The sequence below is a fragment of the Corvus kubaryi genome, unplaced genomic scaffold (genome assembly GCF_017639235.1).
Source record: "Corvus kubaryi isolate FWS band 111438036 unplaced genomic scaffold, C.kubaryi_AGA036_p1.0 37398, whole genome shotgun sequence".
Taxonomy (NCBI): Eukaryota; Metazoa; Chordata; class Aves; order Passeriformes; family Corvidae; genus Corvus; species Corvus kubaryi.
The window spans coordinates 687,107-700,702 of record NW_024581137.1 but is presented as its reverse complement, the minus strand read 5'-3'; positions in this window follow the sequence as shown (position 1 = coordinate 700,702).

Genomic DNA, 13,596 nt, shown 5'->3' with positions numbered 1-13,596 from the left:
ACACACCCCTGAGTTTCAGGGTAATAATTATGCGAGTCCTAGGTGCTTTCATGACTGTTGTTACTGCAATTCTGTGCATCTCCTAACTTTAAAATTTTAAACTTTAATATTAACAACTATACATTCAGAATCCTCATGTGGCTATGGAAGTTACTGCAGGTCACTGATGCCACGAGAATTAAAGCTGCTGCTTTCAGTTTATTAATTGATTTAAGCCCATGGAAGAGCAGTTTTTGAACTGAACAGAAAGCACTTCATTCACAAGTTAGTAACCTAAGATTAATTTTCTTGTCTGTGCAGAACTTTGGTTCTGGTTGTTTGGTTATATTACTGGTGATTTAACAGGTTGTTTGGCCTGTAACTATCTCTAATGTTAGTCTATTACATGTGTGTGTTTGTAAATTCCATATGTATGGAAAAATACATGATCGAGCACGTATAATGAAAGGTTTATTATTGTCGGATTTGTAAAGGACCCAGCATGAGACAATCATTAGGAACTATAAATGCCTTTAGAGTCTTAATTTCTTACTGAGTCTCATGTATTCTATAAAGCATTGTTTTGTTTATGACTACTTAAAGGTTTTAAGAAAGAAATCCTTCACTATTACTTGTCTACAGAGAAGATTTCAAACACAAAGCCTTCTAAGAAGAGGAAATTTAGTTTTTTAGTAAACCAATGGTCAAGAGAGTGACAAAATGGATTATTTATCATTTTAAATACATGCTGTTTTGATTACTTCAAATATATGTTTAAAGCTTGCAGCTAAGACAGTTGCTGGAAATCTATCACGATTTTACCTTCTTGATAACTCTAATTGCCTTTTTGCACCACTATTTTCATAAAATGGTAGAAGCTCTTAAGTGCAGGATCTTTGATTGTGTAGCATGTATTATCATTCAGTTCTACCTCTAGATTATGATGTAATCTGTTTTTTTGTTTTTTAAAGAAAATTCTAAACATTTATGTAAAAGTTTTCATCATGCAAAATTGAGACTTTGGTGTATGTTATGTATTGACTTTTCAAGATGCCTTTAGAAAATGTCCCTGCATTTTCAAAATATTATTTCCTTTCCTATTTAGAAATACTGAAAGGTCACAGAATAAACTTGCTTTTGATCCAGATTTTGGTATTCAGGCATTTCAGGCAGGTGTTGTTTTGCTTTATGAAAAAAGCTTTTTATTTCAGGGATTGATTTCAATGTTAAGTACTGCCTAAGTAACATTTGTAACTTAAAATACCATGATAACATGCGTTTGTTATAAGTAAATATAGCACCACTCTGAAATAAACTTTCTGTATCATCCTTTCTGTGCTTCTTTTTTGCATGTTTTTTGCATTTCTAACAAGTGGCCGAGATCCAGAACCTACAATTTATGGATCTTGTGAACTCTTGGTTTGACTAGGAATGAGCTGGCATGGAAACTGTTTTGCATTTGTTGCATGTATCTACTACAGGTGCAGAACCTATCTGTAATGAGTTCTGCCAGATATCCCCAGAGGGCATTTAATAATAATTTATACTTTTGTTACCATTTTACTTCTGTTGTAAATGTTCAAGGTTAAGTCCTTCCTCCCTCCTAATCCTGGTTATGTATCCAGTCTGGGCTACGGCAACAGGGGAAATGAACGGCAGTTTGAAGTTAATTCATTCTTTGCTATCCTTCTCAAAGACAAGTTATAAAATCATTTATACTAGAGTAAATCTGTGGAAGTGATACTAAAATCATTGAATATAAAACAAAAGAAAAAGTTTCAGTAAGCCTCATGTAATGTTACATGGTACAAAATTTACATTACTTATATACTAGGTATTTTCTTGTCTTATCCTTCAAACCTCCTTGTATTTTTATTTTAATTGTGTAACCTTTTTCATCAGTGGTGAACCTGCTTTGTATCTGTCTTCAAATTTTCATCAAATTGTAAATTGGTCCAAAACACCTAGAGGCTTAAAAAAAAAATCACTGGCAAGACCTAAGCACAGTAACACAGGAAGATTATGGTTTTGCTGGTAGGAAGAGCTGAGGGCAGCAAGGAAAACTACACCAAATAAATTCTTACACTGTCAGAGAAAGGGAGCAAAACAAATACAAAATAGAGGGAACTAAACCAGCCACAGTTAGCAGTTTTAATAATTCTAATAGCAGTGCCCTCATATCTTCAATCTGTATCAGTAGAGTGTAACAAAATATTACTCTGCTCTGCGAAAGAACAAAATTGGAGACACTGTTTTCTGTGAAAGGATCCTTGTTTTAAAAAATCGCTTCAGACAATGAAGCCACATGCAATTCAGCTATACACCAAAATAAATGAGTTTAAAAACAGCAACAAGAAATAAAAGTAATCATATAAAATATTACTATACTATAAAAACACTGGCAACAAAATGCTGTTCACATATTAAAAAATATTATTGTCTACATAGCTAGAAGAAAATTCTATTTGTACGCATTTTATTTTTAATATTCACAACATTCAGTGTTTGTCAATTTATTGTGCTCCCAGCTGTAACTTTTCTTTCAGACCTTCTTTCAAGGTCTTTTCTTTGGTAAATGTCATCTCTCTGCAGCCCTGCAGGATTTATGGGCTGCCAAATCTCTATTCCTTCTTTTGTAGTCCATCCTTACCAAAATATGCATCCCACAGCCCTGGCTTCACTCCAGTCCTGTGTCACTCTCACCTGTATTCCACCAAGTCAGTCGTTCAGAATAAAATCCAAGCACTATCTTCTCCAATTATGTCAGAAAAATACTGTATCATCCAAAATATGTTGTATTTTGGATTTTATAGAGATACATCTCTAGTAACAGGTCTGGCTGAAAGGGCATTTTCTCCAATTTGCTTGGCAACACTTGAGGCAGAAAAAGTGCAAATCCTAAAGTACTTAAGTAAAATTGGTTTAGAAACAAAGGTAAACCTTGGTGACTTCTGATAGAAATATGTCATGCTTTCACTTAAGATATTAAGTGTTGATTGTGAAGAAACAAAAGGAGAAAATGGTAAGTACAATGTTCATTATTTTACCGCATCTTCACAACAACTTTTCACTGAGAACCATCTAGTAATTTTTTACAGTGTCTCTTCAGTTAAGTTAACCTCTAACTTAAAAATTGCTTCAATATACATTTCAAAATCCCATGCCTTTTAATTTCTAGTTAGCCTCTGAGGTACTTTTTTTCATGCTGTTAGTGTATGTAAATTCAATGCTAGATTTCAATTTCTAATTGGAGAAAAAAAACTCCCATGGACTCACAACTTTTAAGATGGATTACCAACTTCTGATCTTCTCTTAAAATGAGAGAATATCCAATAAAATAAACCCACGATCTGTGGTGCAAAATTAACAGCAAAACACACCAGCACTTTCAAAGGACACTTTTTTCTTTTTGAGTGTTCTCAGTGGGTTTCTTTTTTCAAATCCATGCTGTTGATATTCCAGGTAAATAAATACAGCTGCTTTAACTAGGTCTTGAAACTGAAAGAAAAATACTCCCATGGATTAATTACAAATTTTGTATTGTTTCAGAGCTTCTGAAAAGGTCGTGGAAGGACAAACAAGGCCCAAGTGTAAACTCAAGTATCCAGTTGTGATTGCTGGTATCAGACTTGCTTGGATCTGATTTCCTTTTGCAGTTTCTGATACAATAGTGACCAAAAGCTTCATGTGGGGTTAGGGGGGTCTTCGTTCTGGGAGTTGTAAAGGAGTAGATGAAGGAAAACTTTCCCAGACGATAAGTGACAAAATTCTTAGTGTCTTGTAAAGCGTTTCCTTCAGAAGTCAGAAATTACTTGAAATCTCCTCTTTCTCTGATATCTCTCTCTGTCAGTCCCAACCATCAGCTTAGGATAATAATAAAAAAAAATTTATTTGCCTCAGACTTGCTTCTGAAACCTGTTTTTTCTCAGACATTTTAGCCAATCAGATCTGGTTTCTGTTAGAACCTAAACATCTTCTCTTTGATACTGGTTTTTCTTGTATCTTTTATCCATATAGGAAAAATTATTTTCACAGAATCATCAAGGTTTGAAGGGACCTTCAAGATCATCTAGCTTGACTGTCATCCCAACACTGTGGATACTGAAAGCTTGATCACAGAGAAATTTTCCAGCTTTCTGCCAGCATCCGTGTGGAAGTCTTGCTTTCACATGCATGCTAGCTGGGAACAGTGAGAGGTTTTTGTAAACCAATACCTTTCATCTTGCAGCTGCAGTTTGTTATGCAGTTTGTTATGTTACTGACTGGAGAAATATTTTCAAATGGGTGTTGTAGGGTTTAACCAATCATTCTAAGAGGTAGATGGTCAAAGGACCAATAACCTTAAGCCATTCAAGTGAACCAGGTTATATAAACAAGTTTGGAAATTAATAAAAAAATCCCCTTCCTCTCGACTGGAGTCTATGCCACTTTTCTCACTGTCCCTGGTACAACAGTGACACAACACTACCATAGTCACCCCTAAATCATATCACCAAGTGCCACATCCAGACAGCTCTTGAATACTTCCAGAGACAGTGACTCCACCACCCTCCTGGGCAGCTTTTTCCAGAGCCTAATCACACTTTCAGTGAGAACTTTTTTTCTGATATCTAATCTGAACCTCCCCTGGCACAACTGAGGGCCATTTCCTCTTGTCCTCTCACTTGAGACATGGCAGAAGAAGCTGACCCCTACTTCACTCCTTCCAGGTAGTTGTAGAAGTTGTAGGCTTCCTCAGCCACTCCTCACAGGACTTGTGCGCCAGACCCTTCACCAGCTCTGTTTCCCTTCTCTGGACACGGTCCAACACTACAATGTCCTTCTTGCAGTGAGAGGCCCAGAACTTGACGCAGGATTTGAGATGTGGCCCCACCAGTGTACAGGGGGGCAATCACTGCCCTGGTTCTGCTGACCACTCTATTCCAGATACAGGCCAGGATGCCATAAGCCTTCTTGGCCGTCTGGGCACAGGCTGGTTCATGTTCAGCCACTGTTTACCAGCACCCCTAAGCCCCTTTCCACTGAGCAACTCTCAAGCCACTCTTCTCAAAGGCTGTAGGGTTGCATGGGCTTGTTGGGATGCTTTGCCTTGTAGAAGCTCATGCAGTTATCCTTGGCACATTCTTAGCCTCATGACTGTTACCATACCCTTTTTCTGGTACTGGGAATGTCAGCTACTTTCAGATCAACGCAGCATGAGCTGAAGAAATAATTTTCCCACCTCATCACTTTCAGTGTCTTCTTTCTTTCTGTGTCCTTCCTCTACCTTCTTCCCCAGTACTGCAGTGAGCAGCAATCTGTTCCTGCTCAACTCCTTTTTTGTCACTGAGAGATTGTTTCCCATCACTAATCAACAGGTAATTCCAGTGGGTTTTGTCTATTTCTATTATTTGCAAACATTTTCTCCCATTCCTTGGGAAATTTCCCATAAATGGAAAAAAAATTCATTGATTCTTTTCAGAACTAAGAAGGGTTGGCTTCCTTCCACAAAGCAAACTGAAACCGGGATTGCCCTCAATAATACTGGATAAAGAAAATCAATTTTGTCTCCAAAGTACTAGGATAAAGACCAATCAGTCTACAAACATGACTTACCTGCAACTTCCAATATCCTTATCTGATTCTAAATTGTCTAAATCTGGAAGAACTGGTAGCCAAACACAGTGGGTTTTGAAAGTAGATAATGTTGTTGTGAAGAGCCTTAAAACTGAAAAGAAATATGTACTTCATATAGCAGAGTAAATAGGTTATCCACAAAAACTGGCTGTGACTATATCCATTTTTAGTCCATTGTTTTAAAATAGTACCTAAGGTCTGAAATGCATTTAGATTGAAGTCGTCAGGATTTAATTTCTTGGATTCCAGAGGCATGGAGTCATAGTCCATGATGTTAGTGAAAATAATTATATAACCAGAATTACAGGTGCAAGATGCAACAATCCAACAGACAAAACAAGATTGAAACAAACAGTTGAGGGAACGAACAGCACGAATTTCTTTTGCAGTCTCTACGTGCAACAGTAATTATGATTGGACAGACAGCTGTGGCTTGCCATTTTTCAGCCTTCTCATAAAAAGAAAGATTTTTCTAACCCCCAAATAAATTTTCTATTAAAGGAATCTAAAAGAGCCCATATCTTGTACAGACCACAGGGAAATTTCATTAATTCATTTTTCAAGGCTGAAAAGAAAGGAAAGAGGGAGAGAGAGATGTGCATTGCACCTTTGAGTCAGAAGGTTGTCGGCAAGACGAAAGCAGGGTAAGGAAGAAGCTCTTCAGAAAAGTGGGAGTCTTAGTGAAGTGTTCTTCTCCCATAAGTTTCCTGTTTAAAAAAAGAAGAAAAGCCACACTCTCTTCTGTGAATTCTGTCAATGCCACAAGACAGGTATTTTCTCTTGATGCTGAAGATGGACATTTTGGAGGGGATTATATGCTCTTTTTTCCTATCCTCTTGATTTTTTTTTTTTTTTGCTTTCTTTTTTTTCATTTAAAGCAAGGAAAGATCTGAGTGATCTGTTTGCAGGCCATGAGAGAGGTGCTTGAAAATAATTTCACAGACCTCTGGTGCAGTATGGCAATACGAATTAAAATGATTTGCCCGCAAGCAGACTCAGCTGGGATTAGGACTGACTCATAATGACTGTCCTTCCGAGACCATAGGCTTATTCCTTTTTCTCTACGAAATTTATGGATTATTATACACATTGCTATTAAATATTGATCTTCTAGGAAGCATGTGTAATCTAAAGTTGCATTCAGTTTGGTTTCTGGAAAGATGCAAGTTGATCAGTATGAGAAAAAAGAGAGGGTACCCTGCAAATGTCATATGACATTTTCAAGAAAATAAATGTAACTTTGTTTTAAGACCAAAGATGTTTCTTCTGGAAAATAGAAATGAATGTTTTACACTGCATTTCCCTATTTACTAGTAATGTGCAACAAGGTTTGTAACAGAACAAAAAATGGATTTTATTACAGGATTCTAATTTGAAGACTTTGCTGAGATGGAAGCATCACTGATGAGAGGAGAAATGTATCCTTTTGCCCTTTCTGAAACTTGAACAATGTAAGTGCAGGGGTACATAAAAGACTGAGTTCAGAATGAGCCTGTAGCCTTAGGCTTTGTAGATCCATAGACATTAACTGTGAGGTGAATGGGGTGCGTGTGAGTATTTGAAATTCAATGTCTCCTCAGTCACCCTGGTCAGCTTCTCATGTCTTTACAGCAAGGACCCTTTCTGCTGTCTTCTTTGCTTCCTTGCCGTGGGTACAGCATGAAAAGTTTTTGGCAGTGAGCTCAGGCAAGAACACAACCGAGGGCAGTGAAAAACAGAGCTTGTATCATGACCTAACTACAAGGGGACTTCGTGGATAGCTGACTTCCATTCAGTTATCTTTGTTCAGTATAGATGTGAGTGTGTTTATATATATGTGTGCATAGCCATATGTCAGCTGTACTGTGACTGAGATTCCTGTTCTGTCTATGAAGTTTGGAAAGTTTGCCTTTGTTACATGCCATGGCATGTACTTCAAGAAAAAGACATCAGCTAAAGCATCCCTATATCACCAGCAATGTTTCTGGGATCAGAAATGCTGCAGAGCGCTGACATCTCTTATTGTTCCTCCACCTGTTAAAACCACTTTACCCTCACTGCTGGTCTGAGCATGACTAAAAGTCTGGATAGACTTAGGAGAATTGACCAGATGAGTTATGTTATCAGCTGTGCAAAGCTCCCAAGGTACAAGCCTGAGACACAGGCCTTTGGACACAGGGCTGACTCAAGAAGGTGAACAAAATGGAGTGAAAATTAGTATATACCCAGAAGCAAATGTGCTGATATGTGCTGATAAAGTACTATCAGTGTGACACATCTGGCCTTATTTATTCCCTACTTTTCCCAAGTAAATTTGGGGATGGAGCTGGAATCTTTCCACAGCATAATGACATAGGACCAGAACTGAACAGTAGTGAACTAAAAATGTCTATGGGAAATCCAGTGAAAAATTCACTTTGCCTCAGCCCTAGTCTAGTATATTGTCCGGAAAGTCATCTGTCTGCCAACTTATTCCAGATTTATTTACCTTGCTCAAAAATATGGAACTTCATAAGACAGAAATCTGCCCCATCCACCGTATTGCATAGGGGATCTCTGAAGTATGAAGGTTTTCAGAATGGTAGACAACACGTTTTTGAGGTGACCTCCATGCAACACAGAGTGCAGTTTCAACTCTTAATAACCATTTCTCAGATCAATTAGAAACTGTGTCTCGCCCAAGGAACCTTCTGAAAGCCAGTTAAAAAGGTGCCATTTTCTCCTGTGCTTCAGAAAGTCCATGTTCTACCACAAGAGTGAAGAGCCTGAGGCTTCTTCCCTTTCCGAACAAGTAGATTTGGGAAACCCCTCATGATGCAAAGAGCAGGTTCCTTGAGAAGTGGAAGTTTTGTTGTTAGATACTGTGAAGATACAGCATGATAGTTCTGAATGTTTTCCTTTAATCTTATGACATAGAGTTATAAAGAGGAGAGAAAAAAAAAATAGGCCAAATGTGATATCTTGTGCAGCTAACAAATCTCAAGCCTTGGTACACATCAAGAAAATACTTAATTTTCACAGTCTAGTCCATTCCTAGTACATTTTAGGCACTGGTAGTTTCAGGAAGAGAAGATGCTCCATAAATCCAAAGGCAAAATTTCACCTGTGTTTGCTTTTAAGACACGTACAACTGAGATGCAAGGACTGTGTACAAAATCTCCTGTACCAGTGTTTCATTTATATCTACACACACTAGCTAAGAAACTTAGCTAACTAAAGTGTCCACTTCCTTTTAGTATTACAAGTTGTAAACTTTCAACCCTTTTGATGAAATGAAGTCTTCATCAAATGCATTCTAAAGAGTAGGTCTTCAATTTATAACTGCCTCTCATATCAAACCCACTAGGAGCATAAAAACAGCAATTATTTATAATAACTTTATTTGGTATAATTTCCATCTGTCTTTGAAAGCTCTTCCTGCTGTTTTCAGGCTGTGCATGTTAAACAGAAGTGCTTACACTTGACCTTGCTCTTGATCCACTCTTTCTACGCAGCAGTGCCTTTCTTCTTCTGAAAGATAGGTACAATTTGTGTCCACATAAATTATACTGTACTTGCTATTAACATTCTTTTATCTGGTAAATTACTTACACTGATTATGTTGAAGACTGTTCTATGAGCTGTTGATAATGCAGGTCTATGATTTGGATGTAATATGTCGTTCTTAATTTAGGACAAGGATGAAAGGAGATGGCAGCTTGCTATAACACATGCAAAAAATCAGGTTCTGGCCCCATGCAGTCAGGAAAGGATCCACAGTAGTATTTGGAACAGAAATGTGTTCAGACTCAGCATTCTGGCTAAATTCCAGCTTCAGTAATTATTCTGTCTAAATCTTCCAGCATTTCCAAAGGGGTGATTATGGTATTTTCATTTCTTTCCTGCCTCAGATTCATGGAGAACTTTGGCATAGGTAATGCCCATTCTGTACTGCATTGAAGAAGTAGCAAACAGGGAAAATTGTCCACACTTCCTTCTCTCAACAAATAGTTAAGACTGAGCTAAACTCATGTGACATTTGTCTTATCCAGTCAGCCACAAGACTAGAAATGCTACACTACTGATTGACCAAAAGACATGAAATCATACTCTGGAGCAAGTGTGCTGTGCATTCAGGGCAAATGGGACCCATGAGTAGATTCGAATCCTGCAGGGCTGCACACTCTCAAGAAGGGAAAGAGGACACGAGGATTCTAGCCTTTCATTCATGCAATCCTATCTCTTAACAACAGGTTCCCATGAACTGATGATTTGGTAGTAAATAAATGGCAAAAAGTAGAAAGAACCCAAACATATTGCATTCTTGTCTGTTTCAGGACAGTGCTGAGGTCTTCCTTGATGATTTAAGAAACTGAAGATGAAGAATGCTGCTCTTGCAAATTTAGGCTGCTCTGAGAAACCATCACCAGAAGAGCCTCCTGCATTTCATTTGCTCAAAGATTATGGCTTCTCTTTGTCACTTACAAAATGATTGAGGATGTTCAAAGCAGATTTCTTCCATGATGTGCAAACATCTTCTTTTGTAAACTAAGATTTTATTTTCTAAGAGTAGGGTTTTTTTCCAAGTAATGTAAAAATGCCACAAATAATCAAAAAAGGGGTTTTTCAACTGCGTATTTCAGAAACATTTTTTGTTATGGTGGTAGTAATGAACACACATGTATATGCTCTCTAAGTGTTAATCTTGATCTTATAAAGCCACGACAAAAATAGTAATTGCTCTAAAAGACAAAATAACCCCCTTGCTCTTTTTAATGCAGTTCCACAAAGAGATGTAGCCCCAAAGCGCCAGTCTCATCATGTTGCTGCACAGATCTGGTAATCAACGATTCTTCAGTGTTTGGGTCCCAGGAGGCAGGAAACAGCTTTGCAGTGCTGAATTTTGTATTATTATTATTTTTAGAGTTTCAGTGTACTGCAGACATTTGCTTATATTCTTCTTAAATTTGCCCTGTGAATGAACTTGTTTAAAACTACATACGCATTTTATGAGGAAAAATTTTTAAAATATCTTGTCCTAGATGAAGTCGATGTAACATTCACAAGACACTGTGGACTGTACCCGCCTTGTTGCAGTTGCAGTCCTGCTATCCTGAAGACACTATTTTGCAAGAATTATTTGTTCTTATGGTTTATGTTATCATAATTCAATTTTATGCTGTACACAACTCTGTAGAGCACAAGGTTACACCCTTCCTCCCTTCTCAGATGTGTGGCCAAGACACCCCTCCTTGAATTCCGTTGGTTAAGCAGAGCCAATAGGATTCAGTCCCTGTAGCTGATGGACCACTGCCGGTATTTCAACTAATTCTGTCACTCCCATTCAAGAGTTAAGGCAGATATTACCCAGTCTGTGCCCTCTTATCTATACCCAAAGCCTGTCCTGTGGTCTGGCACATTTTGTGGACTTACTCACTTTGTTAGAAAATCTGCTACTTACCGGCTCTCTTCTGAGAGCTGCATCTGGCTCCAGTAACTGAGCCAGAGCAATCTCTCACCATCTTCTATCTACATTTGTGATGTGTCTAAACCTTACTTGTGAGGGGTAAGAGTGCTTATTTATTAAGAAGGAATCAAAAGATGAGGTGTTGATTTACCATTTTTTCCTTATGCTTTTTTCGCAATGGCACAAACCAAAGTATTTTGCTTCCTGTGCAGACCAGTGCTGCATACAGATTCCCAGTTACAAAGAAAAGGCAAGAAGGGAGAAGCTGAAAGAAAGGTTTGACTCCTCATTAGCAGAGTTCTGCCCTTGCAAATAGAAATACTACCTTGGTCCCCTTCTGGTTCATGGAAAATATGATTGTTTGTGGTTCTAAACTAGGTTTATCAGAAGTGTACAGATAAAATTGTTTTGATGGAAAATTGGATACTTAAGTACATATTTTGAAGTTTATCCCACAGATAAAAATGAAGAGATGAAGTATTTTTCTAAGAGCTTTCAGAAAACAAAAAGAAAAATCAAACAGCTTTCAGTCACATTATCCAAGTTTCTGACAAAGGGAAAAAAAATTGTGTGAGGCAATTTTAGGTTTACTAAGATACTTCTGAGATAGCACAGCTGTTCCTGTGTCCCACACTGAGATTTTATTGCAAAGCCACAGTGTAATGGAGCAGATCTTTTAAATGGCTTTTAAAAACGCCCTACTCCTCAAAATAAAAATAGGGGCAGTCTAGATAAGAAGAAGCTAATTTTGCTTCTTTATCAATTAATCTTTCAAGACTACATGACATAGGTATAGGTTTATTTTTGTGTGGTGATGCTGAAATCCTCACTGGGTTTGTTATATCACTTGTGATAGCATAATTAAGCATACAGTCTTAACAATAACAAAATCTTTTTTAAAATGTGCGCCCTAAATGTATTTTTAAACTATAAAAATGAATAGGTCAGCTCAGGCCACAGAACATATGGCAGGTAATCAATGGATGGTGAAGGTTAAATAAAAGTCTCCTGTGCTTGGTGTGACACACAGTTGAAGTACCTGTGCCGTCATATATTTCATGTAACAAAAAGTGGAGGCACTTTGGATCATCACGTCTTCAGTGAAACATTACTCTTGAAAAATATTCTGAGCTCAAGAACTACCTTTGCAGCTTATTAACTTCCATAGTTACTTTCCCCTCATCATTCTTTTAGAGGATAGTAATTGATATAAGATGCTGCCTAAAGACACAAATACTTTGCAAAGGATATATAGGTACATATTTTTATGAACATCCTCTTTGAACCATAACATCTGCTGGGGCTTTGAAGCATCCCAATGCCATTATCAGGTGTTACATTCAATCAGGCATCTCACTGTTTATCTCAGTCAGTGATTATTTATTTTTGGTTCAGAGACTTTGTGCTAAGATGGTTTAAATTTTAGTATCAACAGTGCAAATGAGTAGCTAAAGACAATAAAAATTTCCTTTCTGTTGTAACTCAAAAATATTTCCACAGGCATTCATTATTTTCAATTGTTAAAGGGTTTGGTATGTAGCCTTTCCAATTCTTCATGAAACTAGATAACATTTACTTATTCCAGATGTTGCCTGCTATTAAAAATCAGAAACAAAGCAACATTATGAGATTATTATTTTATTTCTGCAACATCTTGCACTGTGTATTATGTTTGCCTCTCTTTGTTTCAAATAATGTAATTAGTTCTCTTAGATCATGTTGTAAGCCAAAATGTAATAACTATGTAGTATTTTTATTACTACTACTGTCATAATTTAGTGTTAGTGCATGACCAAGATTCTGACTCAACACAAAGGCATATGCAAGAGGCAATAAACTACACACAAACAGGAGAAAACCTATTAGCGTTGCAAAGGTTTCTGAGGTCTGCCTTCTTCAAATGACAAAGTTGTTGAACATATTCTTTGGTGCTACAACACACCTAGTCTTTTTTTTGTCCCATAGGACCACTCCTCCAGGCATCCATCATGACAGATTAGTCAGGTTTCAGAGCTGCAAAGCTTCACCCTAGTGGAAAAGCGAGATTGCACATGATTTGGCTACTGCTGAACACATCCCTCCTGTCACTAACTGGCTTAGCTCTCCCAGGTAGTTCAGTTCACAGTACTTAACATTGTTCTAAGTTTTCCAGAAGTGGTAACCAAGAGATACCATGAGTATATGTGCTGTATCTTCATTCTGGTGAAGAGATTTCAGAACCTCATCAGGCATTTTTTCAGTTTCCTATGGTTTTCCCCCAATTCATTTTCTTTGGTTACAAACGTTATGTAGTGTATCCGCTGCTTTGAAAAATAATCAGAAGAAAAAGAATTCATAATAACTGTATGTTGGTATTTAAAAGTCCTACCTTTTATAAGTATGAAACACTTAAGGTGAGCTTGCACAGGTATTGTTGGCTTTTGCTGTTATTCTCAGCCTAATGTAATCTAAAATAGCAGCAGTTCCTTGATCTCTTCTCATTGTAATCTGCTCTTCTGCCCAATTGCTCTCACCATTAAGGACATTTTTCTAATAGCAAGTCTAAATGTTTCCTCTCTTAGTTTCAGACCATTGCT